At 40.7% G+C, this 26,613-nt stretch overlaps 1 protein-coding gene across 1 annotated transcript in view; it reads left to right on the top strand.

Annotated features, from left to right (window-relative positions):
• The first annotated feature begins 13,379 nt into the window (after window positions 1–13,379).
• Window positions 13,380–26,613, top strand: part of GREM2 (gremlin 2, DAN family BMP antagonist) — a 115,504-nt gene continuing 102,270 nt past the window's right edge. The window contains exon 1 of the mRNA XM_024561623.4: window positions 13,380–13,711. The gene's annotated coding sequence lies outside the window, so the exon portion shown is untranslated. The remainder of the gene's footprint in view (window positions 13,712–26,613) is intronic.

The raw sequence follows: 26,613 nt of genomic DNA, 5'->3' as shown, positions 1-26,613 counted from the left end.
TGTGAGGGTCAAAATAAAGGCAAAAATTTCTCACTTTGGCTATACTGAAGAATTTTCATTTTCTACCTCCTGTATCAGTATTCATTTTTTTTTCACTTTCCATTATTTTGTAAAATAAACAGGATAAATATAAAATATTTAAATTATTTACAAATACTTCCTGTCCTAGAGACAAATACAAGTTCCCATTAAATATGCTGGGGCCTGGAAAATGCCTGAAATTTCTTTTTCGAGCCAAGGAGATGCGTGGGGGGGCGGGGCCAGGGTTCAGGGTTGCAGAGACCAAAGGCGTCATTCAGGCTTCTGTGCTTTTAGGTGAGTACTTGGGGTTTCACACTCAGCTCGGCTCTGCCTGAAATCTTTTCGGAGAAGTGTTGGTCTCCAATAAATAAGTGAACAAATAAACACATAAATAAGTGTTCAAGAAAGATAGATATCATTAAAGAAGATATTGCCAGAACTGAAGAATTTGAAATATCTGTTGGTTAATTTAATGAAATTCCAAATTTAGCTTTGAATAGCCTAAGGGTGTCAGCAGGAGGAAATTAGTGTTATTTAAAAGTTGGGTGGAGGGATCGAGCAAAAACAAAACAAAACAAAGAGAAAAGAACTCGGGGGCAGGGAAGACAGGGTGGTGATTGTGGGGGGCGGGTGGGGAGGAGGGAGGTGGGAGGAGGTGGAAGAGGGTAAGGGGTAAATGGAAATGGAAAAATACAATAAAAATAAATTTTTTAAAATACAAATATTTTAAAAAACTTGAATGTACAAAAATCGAGGGCCACCACTCATAATTTATCTTTAAAATAGTCAGAATATAAAGATTTTTTACATAGTGAAATGTTTAATAAATTTACTTACAATAGCAAATCTCTGAAAATAATTTAAATGTCCAATAAAAACAGTCCATTAAATGTATCCATAATCTTATGTAATCAGAATATTATATGACCATAATATGATTTCACTAAAATGTTCAGATATAACATTAAATTTAAAAACAATACGGATATTTGATCTCAAGCAAAACATGAATAAGCAAAAAAGAGAATACTAAAAGGTGAGAGGTGGGATTATAGCAGATATACATTCTTTCAACTGTGTATTTCTATATTCTAATGTGCTTTACAATTAGAATGTATTGATTTCGCATTAAAGTATGGTTGGCACACCATATTATGTTAGTGTCAGGTGTACAACATGGTGAATTTACACTTATATAGCTGATGATGTGAATAGCACACGAAGTCTAGTGACATCTGTCACCATACAAAGCTATCACACCGTCATCGACTACATTCCCCTTCCTCGTTTCTTACCCGTCTAGCCAGGCCTGTGCCCGCTGGCAGCCATCAATGTATTCTTCCCTTCTATGAGTCTTTTTATTCTGCTTTGTTCATTTGCTTTGAAATTTTTAATTCCATATATCATTGAAATCACGCATTACTTGCCATTCTCTGTCTAAATTATTTCTCTTAGCATAATACTCCCAGGTCTTTTCATTTTGTTGATGGTTTCCTTTGCTGTGAAGAAGGTTTTTAGTCTGATGAAGGCCCATTTCTTTATTTTTGCTGTTGTATCCCTTGTTCAAGGAGACAGTTCCAAAAAGATATTAAGACTGATGTTAAATAGTTTATCACATATGTTTTTATCTAGGACTTTATGGTTTCAGGTCTTACACTGGAGTATTTAATCCATTGAATTTTTGTATAAAGTGTAAGAGAACGATCCAGTTTTTAAAAAAACGTATCTGTTCAGTTTTTCCAACACTAGTTGTTTGAGAGATTTATTTCTCCATTAAATATTCCTGCTCCTTTGTCATAGATTAATTGGACACTTAATCGAGGGCTTATTTCTGGGCTCTTTATTCTATTTCACTGATTTATGTGTCTGTTTTCATGCCAGTACTATACCGTTTTGATTATTACAGCATTGTAGTATAGTTTGAAATCAGGGAAAATGATACTTCCAAGTTTGTTCTTCATTCTAGATATTGTTTTGGCAATTCATGGTCTTTTGTGATTCCATACACATTTTTAGGATTACTTGTTCTAGTTCTGAGAACAATGCTATTGGTAATTTGATAGGGATAGTTTTGGATCTGTAAATGCTTTGGGTAGTATAGACATTTTAAGAATATTTCTTCCAATCCACAAGCATATATTCTTCAATTTATTTGTTCCCTATTTTATTTCTTTTTTTAATGTCTTACAGTATTACTAGTACAGGTATCTCACCTCTTTGGTTAAATTTATTCTTCTCGATGCAATTGTAAATTGGATTTTTTCTTCATTTTCTCTTCTGATCATTCATTATCAGTGTATAGAAATGTGATGGTACTGCATATTAATTTTATTCTGAGACATTGCTAAATTAATTTATTAATTTAATTAATTTATGGTAGATCTTTTAGGGCTTTCTATAATTGTATCATGTCGTCTGCAAATAGGGATAGTTTTACTTCCTTCATTCAAATTTGGATGCCTTTTAGTTCCTTTCAATGTCTGATTGCTGTGACTAGGGCTTCCAGTACCCTGCTGAGTACTAGCGGTGAGAGTGGGTATCCTTGTCTTCTTCCTAGTCTTAGAGGAAAAGCTTTCAGATTTCCACCATTGACTATGTTGTTATTTGTGGGCTTGTCATATCTAGCCTTGATCATGTGGAGGTAAGTGCCTTTTATATGTATTTTATTGAGAGTTTTCATCAGAAATGGATGTTGAATTTTGTCAAATGCTATTTTTGCACCTATTGAGATAATCATATGATTTTTATCCTTACTTTTGATGATGTGATATATTGCATTAATTGTTTTGTGAATATCATACCATCTCTGCTTTCCTGTTACAAATTCCACTTGATCATGATGTATAATCTTTTTAATGTATTGTTGAATTCAGTTGCTAGTATGTTGTTGAGAATTTTTGCATTTATATTCACCAGGAATATATATTGGCTTATAAGTCTCTCTCTCTCTCTCTCTCTCTCTGTCTCTGTCTCTCTCTCTCTGTCTCTGTCTTTCTCTTTTGGTAGCTTCATTGTCTAGCTTTAGTATCAGGGTAATGCTGGCCTCAGCAAATGAGTTTGTAAGCATTTCTTCCTCTTCAATTTTAGGGAGTATTTCAGACAGGATCAGTATTCTTTGTTCTTTAAATGTTTGGTAGAATTTGTCCCTCACCACCTGGCTTATTTCACTTAGCATAATGCTCTCCAGTTCCATCCATGCTGTCACAAAGGGTATATAAGCTCCTTCTTTCTCTCTGCTGTGTAGAATTCCATTGTGTAAATGTACCATAATTTTTTGATCCACTCATTTGCTGATGGGCACTTAGGTTGCTTCCAGTACTTGGCTATTGTAAATTGTGCTGCTATGAACATTGGGGTGCATAGGTTCTTTTGGATTGGTGTTTCAGGGTTCTTAGGGTATAATCCCAGCAGCGGAATTGCTGGGTCAAAGGGCAGTTCCATTTTTAGTTTTCTGAGGAAATTCCATGCTGTTTTCCACAGTGGCCTCACCAGTCCGCATTCCCACCAAAAGTGCACTAGGGTTCCCTTTTCTCCGCATCCTCTCCAACATTTGTTTGTTGATTTGTTTATGTTGGCCACTCTGGTGTGAGATGGTACCTCATTGTGGTTTTAATTTGCATCTCTCTGATGGCTAGTGATGCTGAGCATCTTTTCATATGTCTCTGTATGTCTTCCTTGGAGAAGTGTCTGTTCAAGTCCTTTGCCCATTTTTTAATTGGGTTGTTTGTCTTCCTGGAGTGGAGTCATGTGAGTTCTTTATGTATTTTGGAGATTAGGCCCTTGTCTGAGGTATCATTGGCAAATATGTTTTCCCATATTGTTGGTTCTCTTTTCATTTTAATGCTGTTTTCTCTATACCATATAATCTTACCTTTAACTGGAACATAATCAACAAAAGAAAAAAGCAAACAAAATATAACCAGAGACAATGAAATTAAGAACAATGTAACAATAGCCAGAGGGGAGTGGGGAGGGGATAGTGGGGAGAGGGGTTTACAGGAGCTACTATAAAGGACACAAGGACAAAATCAAGGGGGAGGGTAGAGGTGGGGGAGGGAGGTGGGATTGGCTGGGATGGGGTGGAGGGATGGGGAGAAAATGCAGACAATTGTAACTGAATAACAATAAAAAATAAATAATAAATAAATAAATGTAATAAGTAAGTAAGTAAGTAAATAAATAAATAAATAAATGTTTGGTAGGATTCACCTGTGAAGCTGTCTGGTTCTTGGTTTATGCTCATTGGGAGCTTTCCGACTCTTGCATCAATTTCATTGCTAGTAATCAATCTGTTTAGATTTTCTGTTTTTTTCTGGTTTAGCCTTAGAAGATTGTTTCTAAGGCTAGAAATTTCTAGAGGTCTATTCATTTCTTCTAAGTTATCCAATTTGTTGGCATATCACTCTTTATAGTATTATTTAATGATCCTTTGTTTTCTGATTTTATTTATTTGGACTTTTTTTTTTAATGAGTCTGGCTATAGGTTTGTTCATTTTATTTATCTTTTCGAAGAACCAGCTCTTAGTTTCATTGATCTACTTCTCTCTATATATATATTTTTCAGTTTCTATTTTGTTTCTGATCTTTATTATTTCCTTCTACTTACTCTGGTTTTCTTTTCTGTTTCCTTCAGGTGTAAAATTAGATTGTTTGAGATTTGTCGTGTTTCTCAAAGTAAGCCGTTGTAGTTAGGAATCTGGCATTTAGAACTGCTTTTGCTACACTGCATACATTTCGGAAAGTTGCATTTTCATTTTAATTTCTCTATAAGTCGTTTGTGATTTCTTGTTTGATTTCTTTGTTGATCTACTGGTTGTTTATTGGCATGTTGCTTAATATTTCCATGTATTTGTGTCTTTTTCCAGTTTTTTTCCTGTAATTTATTTCTAGCTTCATGTCACTGTGTTCACAAAATATGCTTAATACACTTTCTTTTCTCTTTTTATGTTCAATATTACTTTGTCATTATTTTGACTAGCTTCAGGTGTACAGCTAGGTGGGTAGGGGAAATATTGAGGGGTGTTAGTTCTTTCTCTTAATTTATCCCAGTGCAAGTGAAGATTCAGTAGGAGTCATTTGGTAATACAGCCATTCAAGAAGATTTCAGAGGACCAAGGCACTTGGGCCTATGATGGGATTTATATAAATGCCTTTGGATCTTGCACTAACCTCAGCTCTCTCCTGCATCTTCTCTAGGGGTGATTGCCAAGACAACACACACACACACAATTTAATTAAATTGAAGAATCTTCTTGATAATGTAACACCAAAGAACAGACCCTGACTTCAAAGCTACTCCCAAGGGCAAAGGGTGCTTTTAGTGGTTTTGATTTCTTTACCTGCACAAGGTCTATTTCTGTTGCCTAAGTTAGAGGGCAATGTTACTTACCAATCTGATTAGCTTTATCAACTCCGAATATGCTGACACTTGGGTACTGAAGTTTAATTGATATATTTTTATGGCGAGCCACATGCATTTTTCAATATTCATGAACCTCTGAATTCATGAGACCAACAGAACATAATCCTATTGTTACCGAATCCCCATAGATCTGTGACTCCGTGACCCCGGCTACGAAATAACTCTCGATGAGAAAGTCCCCACAAAAGCACCAGCTGGGGAGGAGCAGGACAGCCCTGCAGTCCTTATGGGGCCAGGCCCATTCTGAGGCTGGCCAGCTGTCCCCATGTCACTGATCCCACAGGGAGATATGTCACATTCGGAAGTTTGTGTGGGGCAGCCTGAGATTCACATGAATATAAGACAGAGGTCACATGCTGTTCTGTACTGACTTTTGTTCCCTTCCAAATATATCAGGGACGCCCGCTTCTGGTCCTTTCCGACCGGAATTTGTGGGGGGAGAACAGAAGCAACAGTGAAGACTGTTTTCCTTTTCTCTCTGGCTCCGGACCGGACGGGGGTGACCAGATCTACTCTGTAAATAGCCTGGACCAGAGTTTAAGAAATAGTCTTATTGCGCATTGCCATTCTTAAGAGAAATGTCTTAAAAATAGAAACTTTTGATGATAAGCATAACTGGTGGAAATAATGTCCTTGGAGTATTTATCTTCTGCCTGCTTCTCCAGAAACGACGGGGAGATGTAGTCAATAGATGTTCATCAGTTGGGCGATTTGTCTACGAAACAGAATATACTTGAGGAGTTGCATTTATTACTGCAATGGCACAGGCGACCTTTTGTTCATTTCAGAAAGTTTATTTGTACATTTACTTCCAAGAACTCTGCTAGCTATTGCTGTAGGTGTCTTTCAAAAATGCCCTGGTATCTCATAAGAGGAGGCATTACTGATATCCCTAAAAATAAGGAAATGTGGAAACGGAGGCAGAGGAGGTTTCCAGATATTCCGTCTTAATTGTGGAGCTAATCCATCACCCACTGTGGTACTGATGATGTTTTCCAGCGAGTCTCCAATCAAGCGGAAGCAAGGGACTATGTTCACCGAGAACCGCAAGACAAAGAGAGACTTCCTATCGATATAATGCAGATTATGGAGAGGAGGGAGTGCCTGACTCACTCCAAATGGGGAACAGTGAAGGAGAACGTGGCGTGAGGCTGAGTCTAGAAGGAATGGCGTGAGGCTTCAAGGAGGGAAAGTACTTTAGGAAATAAAAACTGCTTGTGGAAAACTGTGGAGGCATAGACACATAACAGTGTGTGGCACCGCTCTAAACTTTGCTTATATTTGGCCAATTCTTACACAGAGTTGGGTGATAAACATCAGCATTTCCATCCCACAGGGGTGGAAACTGACTTCTGCAAGAAGGCTGATGAGGCATTAAGGTTGGCAAGATTCGGAGCCTCCTTCTGCTAGGACCCTTCCCAGGGGGCACACGTCTACTTAGAGAACTGGTCTAAAAGAAAGGGGGGAAGCAAGATTGGGCTCCTGCCACTGCTCCACACCTCCATGCTCGTCAACCTAATGTGTCCTCTGGGACCATAAATTGGGAAATAAGCTTTAGCAACAGTCACCAAGTGACTGATTCCTGGGTGCACACGGGACTTACATCCAGAAAGACTGAGCACGGAGGGGAGAACTAGGCACCGGACCGGAAGCACTGTTTTTTAGTGGGATTTTATTGCATAGCATTCACAACAGTATAATATCCAGTCTATGTAAAACAAGTAGGCATCTGTCTATTGACAAACACGCTGGGTCGTATCTACGCAGAAGAGTTCTGTTCTGTGGAAAGTGACCTTGGAAATGTCTATTATTAGTCAGCTGTGTTATGTTATGTTACAGTCACTAAGTGACCACAAAAAGTCTCCGTGGCTTATGACAACTCAGGTTTATCCTCACCCTCATGCCTGTCTCTGTCTCATACTATCCTTATTCAGGGACCCAAGGACCTTGCTTGTCTTCTGGAAAATAAAAAAGAGAGGAAGTGGTAGGTCATGGAAAAGCGCTCAAGCTTTGTTTTGGAAGTACACACGTAACTGTAACGTTTGGATGTATTCTAATAGCCCAAGGAGCCAATCGCCACACCTTAGTCAGGAGAGCAGACACATATAACACCCTCTTATGCATGGGTCTGGGAGGTCAGGGAAAGAAATGCTCTGAACAATACAATCAACCACTATCAACCACTTAATTCAAGCAGTATTTCTCTTGGACAAAACAAATTGGAACCTCTTCTTTTGAATTATATTCCAAACCAATTTATTATAATCTGCATAAGGAAGTCCTCCTTCTATTAATAATCTAATTAATCAATCATTTATTTTTAATACATTTATTTATAAAATAACATTCAATTTGCCTACACTGAGTGCCAGTAACCCATGCTGAGAGCTAGTAACATGCCAGGTATAGTGGTAGGCGATGGATAAAGTCAAGAGACTCGTCATAGTACATTGCCTTAATCTGTTCTAAAATGACAAGAGCCAGCTAGGCCTCTCCCCGCAGGCCATAGCTCTGAATGACCATGCTGTGGATGCCGAGTGGATGCCGACAGCCATCCCAGAGAGAACGCTCATGAATCCATCTTGAACAGCATAGGCCTTTTCCTTCCCATTCAAATAATGACTAGTGAATTCAGCAGGCCCTGCTAACCACCGAGTATTAAATGCCTGATCTATTGAGCTTGAATCCCTCATCTTATTAAGTATTTTCTCCGGACCAAGCACTGGGTAATACCTCTGAAGCAAAAGCTAAAGTAACCCTCCTACAACTCTATATTGCAGGTAGTTTTAGTCCATATATATATACATACATATTGTCCACCAGAAGTAACGCCTGCTTGAGTGTGGTTGGCAGGGTAATGATATGGGTGTAATAAATATATAGTTTTAATTTGAACATTTCACCTAAAATGTTATACGGTGTGCTTAAGTGTGATATCGTTGTGTTACAGAATTACATACTAGTGATTCTGTAATGAAAGATTTTGTAATTAACGTGGGGCATTATTTGTGCCGGACCCTGTATATATATAAAAGCTGAAACACAAGAAGAAAAGCAGAAACTCCCAAACAGTAAGTGGCTCAGGACTCAAACCCAGGGTTGCTATCGGAGGCCATGCACCAAACAACAGGCGGTTGTGCCCATCACCTGAAACGCAGCCTGAGGTTGAGCTTCAGACTTCCCATATCATGGGAGCTGCTCCCATATTCCACTGTTCCTCCCTCAGTCTCCTTTCTAAGGAGGAGAGATTCACCCAACTTCCCTAAAGCATTGGGAGATTCAGGGCAAGAATGCACGGAGAAACAAGAGAAAAACAAGCAGAGCCCACGGAAGCTGAGCAAGATCGAACAAGTGGACCTCGTCTTCTCCTGCATGAGAACTTTATAGGTGACCATTCTAAACATGACCATAACTAGGATATTCATTCTCCTCTGATTTTCCACACCTTCTTTTCCACGCATTCTTTAAGCTAATGCCATTGCTGTCAGTTGCCAACTATGAAATGTAGAGAGATAGACAGATGATTAAAGATGATAAATAGATAGGTAGATAGATAGATAGATAGATAGATAGATAGATAGTCAGTCCTAGGTCAAGATACGCAAAAGAGGAAATCTGCTTGAGATCAACCACCATGACCTCTGCATGGATGGGAGATTGGATGAGCCCAGTCTAGTCTGGTATCTGTTGCCATGGGAACAAATGCATACGATGCATATACACTCATCTATGGAACTGTCTAGGTCTGCTTCCTTAGCACGTGGGGGAAAGAGCTGTGGGAGTGGCTGCCACCATAACGGGAGTGCCCTGGCTATTACCTCAGCTCCCTTTGTCATTATTAAATCTTATTTTAGCCATGTCCTATATTCCCTGCCTACTCTCCATCATAACCACAGTTAGGTCAAAGGTGGTTCTATCTTCCCTTCACTCCAATTCTGCCCTCTTCACCTCTTCCCATCCATATCTCAGAGCTGAGAGTACAGTGCAGAGGCCTTGCTGACATCTAATAAGCATGAACTAATGAATCAAAAAACCCAAGCCACCTGATCCCTGGGTCTTAAGGGAACATATAGGGTTTGAGCTGAATATGTGGTCATTCCCTTTCCTATTAATTTCCCCAGCTCCTCTGTGAGTTATGCTCTGTCTGCTCCAGTGGGATGACACGCACCTGACAGATGGCACTCTCACAGCCAAGGAGTTTATTCTGCGCCACAGCGAGGCTATATTTTTTGCTGTAAAACTCTTCTAAATCAATGTTATGTATTTTGGGCAGGGATATTGTGACAAAAGAGAGGTAAATACTATTTCATACATGGAAACAGTCGAAATGTATAGATAGCAAGAGTATAGATTCATATATATCAGTAAACCATAAATACATGTATCACTTGGAGATTTTGATACAGGTATACAGCAACAATAAACAGAGCTGATTTTGGCTTTATGTAAGACAAAGATTTTTATCTGATGGAAGAATATATATTTAAATTGAAATTTTAAAATTTTATGTGTCAACATCATTGTAATAGCTTGAAATGGAAACCACTATGATAATCTAAGGAAAATGATTGTAGCTACAATAGAACTAAACAAGCATGAATGGATTTATCAATAAGTTGATAGGTTAAAAGAATACTACTAAGATAAACATGGAAATAACCAGGGAAAGAATATTTACACTACAACGGCAATGAGCCTAAGTTGGAAAGAAAATAAATGAATACGTATAGAGAAGACCAAGACTGTGATACTTACAATACTAGAAATGGAATTAGACTTCAGGATACTAGTTCTGTGGAAATCTTGTATCTTTGAATAGTAGAAAAAGGTGTGACCTTTCAAACTTTTTCTTCTATATTTTGAAAAGGGTTTCCTTGTTATAAATGATACATACTCATCATAGAACATATATATGCATATACGTCACAGTAAGGTTAAATGAACATCTCTAATCATCTTTAGTCCAGAAATGTACTTACATCATAAACATAGATTGAATTGTTACTTAATAAACTGAAAAACATTCAGGATTCATTCATTTACTTATTAAAATGAAGATCATTCAATTAAATTACAAATTCTTTTATAGTGTTATAACGGCCTGTAATAAAATCAAACCCTGGATCATCTCCTCTGGCATTTTTAGCAATTCTTAACTAATCTCTTTAAGTGATTGCGAGCCCTTCTCCTGGCCACTTCAGTCACAGGGACATCATCATTTTGCTGGGAAATCTACTCAATTCCTCGATTGTTCTAATTATGAGAAGTCCTCCCGATCCTGAATTCTGTCCACCCCCTTTAACTCTCGCTGGAGTAGCACTGGGTTTGGAACTCATTTCAAGTTCCCCCCATCCTTTAGCACCATAACTAAACCATGCTAGTTTACTACACAAACTTTGTCTATAAAATTAGGCTGATAACCTCTACCCTATCTTCTTCATGGGGTTGTTTAAAGATTCAAATTAGAAAAGGACAATACATCTGAAGCATATATGGATGGTAAACACATTTCCTCTTCCACATTTATTATTTGAAAAGTGTTATCATCTCCGCCCCGAGTACCTTCTGAAAGACAAACTGTCCAACTCTCTCCATCCTCTCTTATAAATTACGATATCCAGGATCATCGTCTTATCTACTCCTTTGGCTACACGCCCATTTACAAATGTCTCCTATGGAAAGCACCGCACTGAATGAGACGGGATGACTCCAATGTAGCTGAGTGTGGGGGTAAATATAGGACTGTTCTGCCGATGGTCTGCAGGGCAGGCCGTGGTTGTGCCTGCTGTGATGCAGACACCTTTCTTACTATCACTATTGCCGTCATTGCGAAGGGCTAACTGAGCTACAGCGTTTGAGAGCTGTCTTTGGAAGAAAAACTTATTAAAAGTAGCAAAGTGATCGAAAGGATAACTGTAGAAGAATAAATTCTAATGTTCATTTTCTCCTTAATCACACAACTGACTGAGTACCAGAGGCAACTCCTTATTCATCCAGTTTTGCTCTTCATTAACTGAAGGGAAGAGGGGCTTGAATTACTGTCTTAAATGAAGTTGAAGATTTATCTGTGACTTTAAATTATCCATGATTTTAGTTACACTGTCTCCGGAATGATATAAAGAGCTATAATGAGCCCCCTAAATAACAAGATGAAAATATGTCCACCTGCTTGTTTTCATCACTTTTTTTTCCCCCTGAGAAAGGCAGTTATAAGAAAGTACAAATCATTGACCTTTTAACTGAACATATAATCTATCCTGGAATAAGGTGTAAAATGAGTATTTATCCCTTTGGTCAGATGATTTCATGAATTTTAGGTCTCTCAGAAGCCACTTGTATTAACACCACTTTCTCTCTCTCTCTCTCTCTTTGTTGAGTTGAATAGTTTGTATAGAAAGGTAATCTCCAGAAAAGATAAGGAAAACAGCCACCCAGCCTCCCAGCTCTGTTTGCTATCTACCTTCATAACCTAAGGAAAGTCGCTTTATCATTCTCCAGCTCTGCTCCTCCACCTGGAAAAGCTAGTCTCCTTTCTTTCTAAGACTGTTGAGACCTTTGGAGGAAATGCACTCCACACAGTCAAGGATTTATGACCGTGTTATTTTTTTAACTGCTTACCTAAAAAGGGGACGGATTGAAATTGTTAAAATACGAAGGAGATGCCATTTGAAGTGGGGTTTTGGTTGGCAGAAACCAACAGCCAGATGTGGTTTTGTTTTGCATTTCTTTTGTCAATTTCAGTTGCTTTCAGGTTGGCCCATTCTGAAAATAGGTTTCATTTCAGAATTCCTGGAATGTGCCGAAGGAAGAAAAACAAGCAGGTAGTCTGTTTGGTGATAATACATTTCAAAAACTAATTGTTTTTGTCCTGTGATTTTGGGACAAAAAAATATGATGAGTTGAACTGGAACCAGAATATCAAATATCAAATAACATACAAACAGAATAATATTGGGGACATTTTTTTTCAAGTCAAAAATCAAAGTAGAGATCAGTGATTTCAGAAGCGATGACTTCTTGTCAAGAATAACTGTCATTAAAATTTCCATAGGCACCGGTGAAAATGGTTTGGGGGGAATGACTAAAGAAGGATCTGTTTTATAAAACACAGGGAAATGTTATTTTATTCCCAATTTTCCCAGCCAAGTTTGTAGAATGGAAGATTTTTCTTGGGCTCTTTCTCTGAGGGGCCAATGTGTCTCTATTGACATATACGGATTAAAATGTTTAACCCAGGAAACTTTATCCGTGTTCTTTGGCTAGTGAATCACACTAAGAGAGTCTCAGTGTGCAGACCATCAATGGGGAGAAGACCAAAAAAATGATGAAAAGAGGAAGCTCACCGGCATCGCCGGAGCCTTCTGATACGAACACCCAGAGCCCACGCAGCCTGAGGATTGGTCTGACGTCATTGTTCCCGGCTCTCTGGATGCTGGAGTCTGAATTACATTAGAGACCTCTGCAGTCAATAAACAAAAATAGGAATATGACGACCAAAGCGCTGTTTGGAACAGAAAACAAACCCAGGCAATGAGTGTTTTCCACTGAATTCATTCAAGATTTTATTAGTTGAGCTCTAACTTAGGTTATAAGGCTCAGCTTGCTTTTAATTTCACTGGCCTCAGTTATTCAAAACAATAGGAGGAGAGGGAGGGGGGCAGACGGAGACAGAGAGAGAGAGTGCAGACGTATCACACATGCTTCGTGCATTCTTCACATTGCAAACCCATCAACAAAAGAAGGAAGAAGAGCTGAGGCAAATGAGTGGTTTTTGCGGATTGAAGGGATGGAGAATTTCTCTACATAAACAAGAAGCTTTGGATTGCAAGTCTGCTTAAAAAAAAAAAAAATGTTACAGCTGACCACAAGGTTGTAAATCCACAGACTGAAAGGAGGAAAAGAGAAACATTGCAAGCGACTGAAGTGTGTGTGGCTGCAATGTTTGTGGGTTAGATGAGAAACAAGCGCTGAGTGAAACGGAGAAGGGGGGTGGCCGGTGTGATTTGTTTGGTGTTCAGAGCCAATAGAAATCCCAGACTGCGATAATATCCCCGTGCAGCGCCGAGAGAGGAGTCACAGCTGAGTCTGCGGCTGGGTTCCCTGTGCAGGCGCTGCCGCCGACCGCCCTGGGCTGCACACGCCAGCGCGCGGCGCTTCTGCGCTTCTGCTGGGGTCCGGCTGTGGCGGACTGTAGCGCCCAGAGAAAGAGGGACGGGCAGAGACAGAGAGAAGGGACCCGAGCAGGAGGCTTCCATCACGTCACTGCAGGTAGGAGCTTGTCGCGACTAATCTGACACTGGCGCAGTTTCTGATTTCTACCTTCACAAGACACTTACAAGTAACTGACATTGTTCCCTGGCTGGTGGGAATGGGAAGTGCTGGGTGAATGTGTCGCCAGAGTCCGAAAATTCAGGCTGTTTGCCTTGCGTTTTGGGGCTACAAGGTTTATTCACCTTTTGAATTATCCGTGGGCGTAAAGCAAGGACCTTCAAACTTGACCGTGCTCTCTTGTTTTTTGGGGGGGGTTTGTTTGTTTGTTTTAAATAACCTCAGTACTTGCATGCTGTCATGCTCTCTCTCCATTTATACCTTTCCGTGACCTCCTTTATAGTTATGACCTATAGCAAGGCAAACACCCAGCGATTGTTAGAAAGCAGCTTTGAACATTTCCCACCTACCTACCTACCAGGTGAATATCCTCCCCGTGGGCAAGGGAACAACGGTGGACTTGGGCTTGGCTTTTATTTTTAAAGCTTAAGGCCAAGGTGGAGGAGGCTTACGAGTGACATTCCACTGCATCACTATGCTATCTATGCTGGGAGCAGAAGAGGAGGGAAAGGAGAGAGATTTTTAAGATGTCATTGTCAGACATCCTTGCTGTGTACCTGGTTTATTTTTGCATTGCCTTGGGAGTTGAAAATGCAGTTGTAGTTTTGCATCGGCAGGCTGGGGGAGTTGCAGGACCTCAGTGTAACTGCACTGAAAAGTCATGAGTTGGAACCCTGTCATCAATATACCTGTAAGGAGATGTTAGTTTGGGGGTTGATTTTTGTTTGATCCTAAACTTGGTACACAGCCAGCCATTTCTTTCTTTTCCTTTCTTGATTCCTTTTATTTTTGAGACACCAGTTTTATTATTATTATTATTATTATTTTTAATCTATTTCCTGAGATTTTACCATGTCTGGTTTTGAATTTTGAAGATGGTTATATAACTTCTTCTCCACCCCTGCCCCCCCCCCCCCCCGTTGATTACTTGTGATTAAATTAACATCGCTTAATGAGTTCAGTCTTTCCCTTGGAAAAGCCAGAGGGGACTGGGTAAAGGCTCAGTTCAAAGATTAGTCTTGCTCTGGGCAATTCTCAAGTACGACGGGTATATAACTGCTCTAAATTTCTATAGGAAGAGCTTTCCCTGCAGTGAAGAACACACACAGATCGGGACTCAAGTCAGCAAGAGCAAGACACCGCAGCAGGTGCAGGCACCATAGAATATGTCATTTTAAGTCTAAATAGCATCCTGTCAGTGGATTCGGAGTAGGTCATATCCAAGCCGTCCCCTGATAGCTCTCAATCAATCCCGCAGTAACGGCTGGTTTACAGGGCGGTGCTTACCCAAGGCACGTGCCTCGCCAGGAAAGATAAGAAAGTTCTAAGAAAGGTATTTGTTTTCCATATCACAGTGGTGAATATTTACATTGCCCTGGTTTTAATCGGATGAATTCGTTCTTTTGTCGTTAAGGGGAATTCATGCTCAGCTATACCGTGGAGGAATAATATAAGTAATATAAACTGTCTACATTTTTGCCCATTCCCAGATTTGAATGACTTAACGAGGTGATTTTGAAAGCGTCTCAAAGAATAGATATGGCAACTAAATACTACATTTAGGAGAGAGCACTCTGATTTTATAGATGAACAGTTTTCTCTTTTTACACCACAAGGAACTTTACATAAAGAATTTACCTATTCAAATAAATACCTATTAATCGAACCAACTAAATTCTATTTGTAGTTAATAGGGTAGCTTTGTATCACTGTAAACATCCATCAATTTTCTATAAATATGATATCTGAAGTTAATGGAGACCCACGTCCCTCTTACCATTCAAATTCTAAAACCATGTTGGGCGTGTTGGTAGGAACTGAGTGAATGAGAGGCTGAATATACAGACTTTATACGGACTGAGAGACATCAATGGATTTTTAAAGATAAATACAAACAATGCTTTGATTATGCATTGTTTTGTGCTATCATTCTTCAATGAGAGAGGAAATCAACCCTTCTTGCTCCGTGATCTCAATACAGCCAGCCAGAGCTTTGGACACCCTCAGGTTAGAAGTCTGCTACCGTCTGAACAAGGTACACGCCCTGAAGTCTCTTTAAAGGAAGCGCCTCTTCCTTAGCCCTCCTAAAGCAAAGGATGGGATTAGACTTTGAGCCGTCATTGATATGGAGAGGACGGGCCAGCCTAGTTCAAGGGCACACAGGGAGAGACTGCAGAGACACAGGCGCAGGAAAAGATTAGACCAGCCCCCCATTGGACTCGGGTGGGGCCACAGCTAACGCACCAGGTGCCAGGTGTTCTCTCAGTGTTGGGGTCCTTTAAGTACTTAGGAGAAAAGTAACAAATTATTTAAACTGGGGAAATGTGCCGAGTATTGGGCTTGGAACAAGCCACACAAGGAACCGATAAAGGAGACATGTTGATTTGAAGGGGAAAGTATGCAATTTTAAGTTAGGTCTCTGGTGCCAGCTGCTTCTGCATTGGTGTCGCTATTTCTCCCACAGCATTCTGGGTTTTGTTTGTTCTTTTTTATGCATTGGACATGCTGACCTAGGGTGGGTGGAATCAATTATGATCAGGTGTCAGGCTAAAACAGGGTCCTCAAACCGTGAATCTAAATGCAGGTACTTCCTATTGACACCACGCTAGTTGGGAAGCCGTCTTTGATTGGCCTGCTCAGCCACAGGGCCCGGCTGGGGTGGAGCACCCTGCTCTGCAGAGCCTTGTTACAGTAAGAAAATAAAGAGTGACAGGATGAAATGACAGGTATATGAAGTGAGACCATACAAAGATTGGCACCCTTAGACGGAAATCCAGGAGCCAAAGGAATAAAAGTTTATTTCCTCAAATAAGCTGCAAGTATAAGCTTACGGTAAGATTTTCTGAGCATTTTAAACAAATTCTCATGATCACACATGTATCTCATGCAGGTGTGGGGTGAAAATGAATTTGTCCCACGTGCGGGGAACAGTGCTATACACACACAGGCCAGGAGAGGGCAGTGTGCAAACTCCGAAAAAATGGTGTCTCCTCTTGACCAGGGGGAGACTTCCGTCTCCAAATGGCTACAAGAATGTGTCCCTAATTTTATGCCCCTTCCTCTCTCTGGAAGCAGAGACTGGAGTTATTAAAGAATATACCACTCGGAAAGGTTTGTTTTTATTTTTTACCTCCAGACATGGTATCGCCTGGCAAAATAAGGAAATCAGCCTTTTTAACAGAACTCAACGTCCCTTTCTTTTCATTAGCTTCACTCTTTGAAGCTACTTCAAGCAGTGTTTATTTTTTTTTAATTTTTAAATTTATTTTAGAGAGGAAAGGAAGGGAAAAGGGAGAGAGAGACAGACAGAAACATTGATTTGTTGTTTTACTTATTTATGTATTCATTGGTTGATTGATGTATGTGCCCTGACTAGAAATTAAGCCCGGTGCAAACCCAGTGTAAACTTGGTGTATTGGGACGATGCTCCTAACCACCGAGCTACCCGGGCAAGGCCACTCAAGCGATATTTATCTTGACTGTGTCAGGAATTGGGTGGGAGAAAGGGAAGCAGGATTCAGAGAAAAGGGAGAAAGAAAGAGTGGGGTTTCTTGAGTTTGTCCTCCAGGGAAAATGTTTATGAGCTACTTTATGACTAGACCTAGTTTTCATTTTCAGCATGTCTCAAATATAAGTTCCGGGCCACACGGATACATTTTGAGCAGGACAGTCAACAGGACCTCCAGCATCCGAGCAGAGGAGCTGGCATAGCTTCTCTTAGTGGTATCACGGATCTAACGCATGTGCTCACAGACAAGAACTTTACATCTACCTCCCAGAGGTTGAGAGTTGGTCAGATCTAGTCCGTCATCAACCTAGCCCAACCTATTTTAATAAGGTATCTCCTTGCACTGCCGGTACTGTCATAGATCTCTTCTGTTCTAAAGTCATAGTATAAATGTGCATAGAGGAAAGAAAGAGTCACTCCGGAAGTGGGCTGTGACTGGCAGCGGTATTTCTGTATGATTAATCCTAATTTAGCTAGGTTGGCGATTTTACCCTGAGGACGCCCTGTCCCTTCGCCACCTTTGATTCAAATGTCACTCAAGTTGCTACTAATCAGGAGGGCCCTAGGAGAAAGCTCGGAAAGGGGCTTTGAAAATGTCTGAGTGCCAGAGTAAAAGCATTTTGGGTGACAGAGCTAAGAGACAGAAGGGACGTCGTCTGAGGAAAAGCACCTTGGGGAGGGGCAGGCGTGACAGCTGTGTCAAGAAAGACTGATTCCGAGGCTCCTGGAGCTGTGGATCCTAGAAGGATCCCAGCCTGCCCACCGTGGGCTCGAATGAGGCCTAGGATACTCTGATTGGTACTTCCCTGTGGCGCCACTGTGCCCTGCTAGGGGATGGGATGTCCTTGAATCTCGGCAAAGAGTTTTCTCAAGGACAAAGTACGTATTTCTTGGCGTTGGGAGAGAAGGGAGGTGACTGTGCGATCTTCCCCATTCTCAGCCAGATTAGCCTCTGCTGCACTGTTTACTGTCTGGCTCTTTGTAGTGCCATGGTGTTGGAAAGTTTGGGTGCAAGGGGAAGATTCATCCAGGGTCACCATGGGACGAGACACAGTGCCGCAGTAGCAAGGTATTCGCTAATAAGAGAGGGAGGAATAAATCCCAGAGGCTGAGATGGAGGTGGGGGGGGGGGTAATAAGATTGATTCCCAAAGTCTAAGACCAAGAATCTCCACTGTGGTTTTTCAGTTTTAGGTTCCATCTCTCTTTTCTAGATTTTCTACTTTCCAATCAAGAAATCTCCTGGCTGATGGGGAATTCTCTTTGAAGGCCTCAACCTGGTGAGAGGCAAAGCACAATAAGTAAATCATAGTACCCAGCAGATATGATGGCCTCCACAGGAAGACACACTTGAGGATACGTTACACTAAGAAAACCTTCCTGAATTATGAACACGAGGGCATTGGAAACAAAGAAAATATATGATTGATGGAAAAACTCTCCTGAAGGGGAGTTTTTGAAGGACGTGATGCCACGAGAACACAAAGCTTCCCAAACGTGACTTTCATGTTATGGATTAGTAGCAGTTTTGTGCTAAAATTATTTTCTCCTATAATTTATGTGAACGGTGGGAGAGGGTAAAAAAGAGAATGCACTGCGCAGAGGAACACTTGACTAGCTCCCGTGAAATGCTGAGTTGACTTTGTCTAGTGCAAACATTGTCTGCCTTAAAAATATTATTCAACCTGGCCCTAAAGCTGCGGCTCCAAAGGCTGGGGGGAAGCTAATCTTATCATCTATGGAAAGCAGCCACCTCGCTCTGCTTTTATGCAACAATAGCACAAACGCTGGGTAAGGCAGTACACTTTCTAATTATAGCAGCAGCATTTGGGGAAAGTTGATAGATATACGATATCATCCTTATAGTTAATAAAAATCAAGCAGCTCTCTAAGGAGATTCCCTGCCAAGTGCTTTTGCTGGGAATCTAAATTTCATCGGGCTTTCAAGCAATGTTTCATTTTCCCTTGTTAATTAGTTTAAAAATTAAGACTCATTTAACATTTGTCAAATCCTTGACATGTCCTAGGTTATGCTAGACACCTACATGCCTATTATTTGATTTAATCTTCACCACAACCCTGGGAGTTTATCTTCTGTAAGTTTTATTATTTAAGAGAATAGGTTGTAACCATAACATCTTATAGCAATTGATTCGTACGGCCTTGCATTCAACAGATATCTAGTGAGCTTTTTCCTATAACAACAGCAGCAGCAACAGCAACAACAACAATAACATATTATGGTTATTATTACTGGTATGGCTCTTTGTATCATATTTTCATATACATAGTTGCTTTTAATTCCCATATAAGTTAGTTACACGTGCAAAAATGAAAAAAGGAAAACATCTTTCTATGGCACTGTCTTGTCACTGACTGATTGAGATGACATGTATGAAAATAATCTCAAATGATTATCACTCAATTTAGGTTGAGATCCACAGGAATATCTCACTTGGCAGGGTATACACACATGGAAAATATTCACCCTAAAGCCTGATACCTGAGAAGAACAGACTTGTGCCAATATAGTGCCAGGCTAAGGCTGTGCTTACGTCGAGGGGCCACATTGTCAAGCCTGCAAGACAGCCCTCCTCTTCATCATTCCTCACAAAATATTTGGAGCAGTACAGCAATGGGGTGCTTCAGACATGCATATCCAAGACTTTTTCCAATTGACAAGTAATATGGAAAAAATACTCAAGAAATCTCACTTCTGTGAACTCAGAGAATGTAAACTTCAGAGGGAACAGACTCTTTTTTGACCTAGAAGAGGGTTATCTGGTCTAATGAAAACTGATTGACCTAAGAGGTTAACAGATCTGGGTTTGCACCTGTTCCTGTTTTTCACACTTGAAGCGTGACCTTAGGGACAGGCTACAAGCCCTGGAGTTCACTCTGTACCACGAGCAGGCGGAAGTAGTTCCTTGTATTTCGTTCCAGCCCTAAAGGTCGGTTCTGCGTGCTTCCTTCTGTGACAATAGCTGACATGGCTTGAAGGATGACTATTTGCTAAATAGTTTACAGGTATCATCTAACTTTATCAAAATCCCAATATTACTATTATCACCCTCATTTGAGAGACACCAAAGGCTTAGAGAGATTAAGAGCTTTCACGTCACCCAGCCAAGCAAGTTGCAGAACTGGGTTTCGAACCCTCTCCTTCCACATTTCCCATAGTATCTTGTGCCTTCATTCACTTATTTGTAAATATGTATTGAGAAGATACTGTCAATACATATTTATTCAAGGCACAGTGCAAGGCTATAGGGTATAGAAGTGAAGAGAAGGACAAGACTAGTGAGAAGGACCAAGAGTAACTTAGTAATAGAATGGTGTTTGCTGAGTATTAGAACACAGGGTGCTCTGGAAATCTGTGTTATTTTTGTCTTGTTGACAGAGCCATTTGACAATATAAGTCACTATAATAGCACAGATCCACTCTTTCCAGCATTTCAGGTATTTTTCCCTTCCAGTATAGCATGGTTTTAGTCTTCCTTTTATGATTATTTTTGTAATGTGTTTATATCTTTCATGAAATTTTAGTTCTCTTTAGGAAAGAGTCCATTTCTTTTTTTTTTTTTTTTAAAGATTTTATTTATTTATTTTTAGACAGAGGGGAAGGGAGGGAGAAAGAGAGGGAGAGAAACATCAGTGTGTGGTTGCCTCTTGTACACCCCCTACTGGAACCTGGCCTGCAACCCAGGCATGTGTGCTGACTGGGAATCGAACTGGCAACCCTTTGGTTCGAAGGCCGGTACCAATCCACTGAGCCACACCAGCCAGGGGCAGTTAATTTCTTTTTCAAATAAAAAATATTCCCAGCACAGAATTGGTGCTTGATTAATGGTGGCGCTATCAAGATCCCACCACATCTCATTGAGATATAGCTAAGGTGGAGCTAAGATCAGATGCTCTCCTTACCTGCTGAAAGGCATATGTCTTGTGTATGTTAAATGAGACACTCCGTCATTTGTCTTGGAAAAATGCTTTTCTTTTAGCCTTGTGTTACTGATCCCTTGTGCTACACATCCCTCTTTAAAATGACAACTTCAGTAAGAAAACGAACTGTCATTAAAAAAAATCAAATACATTGTCTCTTTTATAAAAAAAAAATTATTTATTTATAGAGAGAGGAGAAGGGAGGGAGAGAAACATTGATGAGCAAGGCATACATCAATTGGCTCTCCCCAACTGGTGACCTGCATGTGCCCCGACCGGGAATCAAACTGGTGACCTTCAGTCTGCGGGAGGATGCCCAGCCCACTGAGCTACACCAGTCAGGGTGATAATAATAATAGTCACTGACCTCTTTTCCCTTGGTCAAATTTTTTAAAAATGACAACAGCCAACACATTAGCCGTCCGGTGTGAATGAATCAAAATTATACCTATTTTTCTCGTGAGATCGGCAAAAAATATATTTTTTGGTGTGCTGCAGAATTTTAGTAATTAGTTTATGTGTGCCATGAGATGAAAAAGGTGGAAAATTACAGCTCAATGGGTTGCAAAAAGCAGATTAAAAAAAATCTCTATAATGGAAGTTTTTTGTTTGTTTGTTTGCTTTTAACCTTGGGAGAGTCTATGAGAATTCAGGGGAATCTATCAATGTAGGTGGAGAAAAAATCATTGCATCTTTACTTTGACGACTTTGTAGCTGAAATATCACATTCCCTTTAGTTATGGATGTGAGAAACAAACCGCCGTAATGTTAGCAGAATGGTGGCTTTGTCACTGATAGAAATCAGAGCTACTTTCCTATCCCATTTCTGTTGATACAGATGTCTCACCGTATCACTTATAGGGATCACTGCTCCAAACTCATGGCAGTTTTTGGGCCTGCTTCTAGATCTTACTATTATTATTATAGAGAGGGCCACATAATTCCATAGTACACTTTTGTTTTCAAATATATTGATATATTTACCTATTTCTGTGTAATATATATACATAGTGTATGTAGTTTCCTATGTAATGTTGTGTATTTCTGAATTTAGAAACATTTTTTCTGAGAATGACATCCTTGGTTTCATTAGACCCAAATGAGTATATAGGAAAGTAAAAAACATAACATGTAAAATGTAAAAAAAAAAAAGGACTTTATAGGGTTGTGAATTTGGCTTATGAGGTCTGTCTGGAAAAAGTCAACAATTGTTAATATAACGAGACGAGTTTGCACGACATCACTGCAACCTGGCAGCCAAGGAGAGCGGACTGGAGTGCGCATGTGTGAACAATGACGACTTCACTGTACTAGTCAGTGGGGGCAGGAGACGCCATTGAGTAAACATGTGTACTGTGTGGCCATCACATTCAAAATGACTGAGTAAGTAGGACAATGAATCTGCACCAAATTTTGCGTTAAGCTTGAACATTCCTTCATGGAAACTATTCAAATTATTCAGAAGGCTGCAGCTATGGGCAACCGGTGATTGGCAGCTTCATCACAACAACGCGCCCGCTCGTGCATCATGTTTCGTGCAGAGTTTTTTGGTGAAACATCAAATCACCCAGGTGACCCAGCCCCTCGAGGACCCAGATTTGGTGCCCAGCAACTTCTGGCTTTTCCCAAAACTAAAACCACCTTTGAAAAGGAAGAGATTTCAGACTGTTGATGAGGCAGCTGATGGTGACTGGGAGAACTGTGTGAGGTCCTGAGGTGCCTACACCGAAGGAGATGGAGGCGTCATCGTCCTGTGTATCATGTGTCTTGTATCTTCTCCAACAAATGTCTCTATTTTCTATAGGGCATGGCTGGATACTTTCTGGACAGGCCTTGTATCAGATGATGACCTTTCTATCACCTGAAGTTGCCACAACTAAAATCACCCACCTGTGAGCCAAGAAAACCCGAGCTGGTGGGGGTAGGGGTGTGTGTGCTGAATGGAATTCAATCGAGGGGAGTCATACATCAGACGTGGAGCTGGGCCTTGCTAATACCCCCTAACACTGAGGCTTAGCGTGGTTGAGACAAAGAGATGAGGAGAGGTCCGTCTCTTTCCTCAACTTGAATACGTGAGGGTCTCGGCCACCTGGTTTCCTTCAAAAGGGAAGAACTCCCAGGGGCGTATCCTTGTGCTTGTAACCGGGATGGTCTCAAATATCATCTAACAGGTGATGACTTGTTAGAGGAATGAATTGGATGGCTAAGGGCCAGCATTGATGATCAGGTGTGGCTGGTACCTTGAAGATTCAGAGTCTATCTTCTTTTCTTCATGGGGTTCCTAATCATAGTTTCATGCTGCGTTGGGGTGCTCTTTTCATGTTCTTTTTTCCTCGGCTGTACTTGACATAATCAAGGGACAACGATCATTTCTGTCTACGTTTCTCGTACCAGATGCTTCATGTTTGGCAAAGAAATGAATCAATGAATGAGTGCCCCTGTACAGTCATTATGTTGCAGAACCAACGGCCCCTTTTTAAAAATAAATTAAGGAAGAAAATGAGAACAAATACTTCCGATTGTACTCTATGTTAGTGCCTTTGCAGGATGGGCTCAGGGAGAACCTTAATCCTATGACATACAGTTAAATTCTTGGCCACAGAGTAAACAAACAAAAACCTCAGACAGAATCCTGTTAATGGTAAAGCGAGCAACCTCTTCCCCAGCTCCATGGACGTGTTGACAGCAAAGAGCTTTCAGGATTTCTGGGACCTTGGCAGGCTCTGGTAGTTTCTAAGGAGGTAAAGTGTTTTATTTGGGACTTAGCTGAGGAGGAGTGAAGGTCTCCTTGTTAGAGGATGCCAAGGGTTCCTGCAAGGGTGTGCTTCATCCCCCTCTGGTTACGAAACTTGTTCTGGACGGCATGGCGCATGCTGGAGAGGAGAGTTTGGAGGTGGACAACGAAGGATTTATTGTGCACTTACTACGCATTCCAGAGAGCTGAACCTCCAAGATTTCACTGAGTTTTTTTATAATAGCTTCTTGAGGTGAGTGCTGTTGTGCACATTTTACCAACCAAGAACGAAGGCACATTGAACTTCAGTGAATTTCCTAAGTTCACAGGGCCATGGAGTCATTCAGTAAGCCTTAAACCAAGGGTTTAAGGATGCAGAATAAAATTCACTCCCTTTTCACTACCTCAAAGTTCTAAAACCCTGCCTTTTCCTTCAAGAAGTTTGGTTCTATTGCCTCACGTCGATTTAGGTTTCATATTAGAGACCCATAGAGATACGAATCCAAGTGGATTGTGTTGGTTGAATAATAAAACACAGAAGCAGTGCACGAGGTTTGGAGCATAAACTTTGGAGTCAGTTCAGTCTGGCTCCATTCTTAACTATGTGGGACTACTACTTAGCATCAATCCTCATCTAAAATTCCATAGTATTGTGATAAGGATTACATGCTATAATGCTGTTAACCCAGGCACAAAAATGGAACTACTACCATTTTTTTTTTGCAGAATTTTGATATTAGTGGATTTGGGCAAAAAAGCAAAGGTCTTTGGAATGACTATCTGTGAACATTTGGTAAAAGAACAGCTCATTATGGTGTATACTTTGGAACTGGGAGTTCACATCCAATTTTGCAAAGTGAGATAAATAAATTAAGGGGTTTAGATTTTAACTTTATTTTTTTTTAATGAAAATAATACTTATCTGGAGGAAGAGCTGAACACTCAACAGAACCACTGATTCATTTGACAAATATTTATGGAGCTAGAGCTAGAAGATGGCAGACCATCAAAAGATAGACTGTATTTTCAAGGATCTTGTAGCTACTGGGGAAGACAAGGCGCACGCGTCAGCAATGGGGACACAGGATAGAACCTCGCAGAACTGGTAAAGCCCTGCGCAAACCACACTGTGTCGTCTTCCATCATTTCCTGCCTGTGTTCTCCACCCCGTGACATCTGCTATATATTTAATGCCTCCTAACTCACAGAGTCTTAGAGACCACAAGCCAGTTGGTTGTGGAAGTAGACCTGTGACCCAGGTTTCCTGGTTTCCTGCCTATTCCCTTTTCTACTATAGCATGCTCTCCAATGACCCTCCACAATTAGGCTAAGTCAACAGTACACAAGGTGTTGTAAGACAGATTGCACAAAAGTCCAAGGTACAGCCTACAGGCTATGAGCAAAGGTTGGGGGGAAGTCATTTTGCTTTGGGGACCGACGGTGGAAGGATTTTGCAGAAATGCAGTTGAGTTTTTTGTTGTTATGTAATTTAAATAAAGTTTTCTCCTGCTCTCTGCACTACAAAATATTTGAACTCCAGAGTCTGAGCTCCCCAGGACTGAGACCCATTAAAATAATCCCAAACATTATAGAAGTTCAGCAATGCCTTCAGCTCACGTGATGAATGAATGGAAAATGACATAAAGTCAGAGGAATGGAAAAGTAGCCTTTGATGCTTCTTCCCAGGTTCCCGAGTGCTATTGTGCATTTTGTCTTCCTGAAGCAATAGCAGGGACATTAACTTCCCTCTGTTTGGACTAAGGGTGGATCTCCTTTGGGATACATATGGGATTTTTTTCCAGTTTTTTCTCCATCTCCAACACTAGTTCTTTTACTAGTCCAAATTCTCCAGTTGGACTGGTTTATTTGGTCATGCTTAGAATTACTTTAACCAACAAATGCACCCTCGGGACAGGGCTCAGTGAAAGAAGGGGGCTTGTGTTGTAGGACTGTCACCTTCTGCCTGCCAGGGGAAAGCTGCCTACTGTTTTGTAGTCAGGTCACGTTGGCCCTGTGCTCCTCTGCCTGCACACACCTTGATTTCTGGAACCAGACACGCACACATCCAGACATCCGTGTGGCACAGACTCGTCAATAAATAGCAGGCGCCTCCCTCCCTTACCCTCTCTGGAATGAATGAATGAACGAACGAATGAATGAATGAGGTACAGCAGTTCTTATCCATGCTGCTCCCGTGCAACAGTGAGCATCAGCAACAGATGGACTGTTGTCGTGGGGTAGGGATCGTTCCTTGCAAATCAAGCAGATGTCTGTTTCCAGGAGCGACAGCAGCAGGGAGCAGGATAGAGATCAAGCAGGGTGTGACCAAGACAGAAAAGCCACAATCCATGTCTATTCCACTTATGTTAGCCATCCTACTCCTGTGGAGTTTACGTGCCATTGACCTTGAGTCACTGAACTATGGGAGATATAACAGCTAACCCCTAATAAAAACTTCTTTTCATCCAAATTTGGAGCCCAAATTGTGAACTCTGTTTTTGGGGTCAAATGAGATGGCATTGCTGATGACTGAAGTCTGAATAGGCGCCATGTGGATTTGCACAACGGGAAGAAAATAATCCTCAGTTATAAAAATACCCTTGGTCTTCATAAGGATGATATGCGCACACATGTTTCTGTCAGGTGGTTTTGTGATAAT

Source organism: Desmodus rotundus, chromosome 10, assembly GCF_022682495.2.
Source record: "Desmodus rotundus isolate HL8 chromosome 10, HLdesRot8A.1, whole genome shotgun sequence".
Lineage (NCBI taxonomy): Eukaryota > Metazoa > Chordata > Mammalia > Chiroptera > Phyllostomidae > Desmodus > Desmodus rotundus.
The sequence above is the reverse complement of the archived record's forward strand: the minus strand, read 5'-3'. Positions and strand labels throughout refer to the sequence as shown.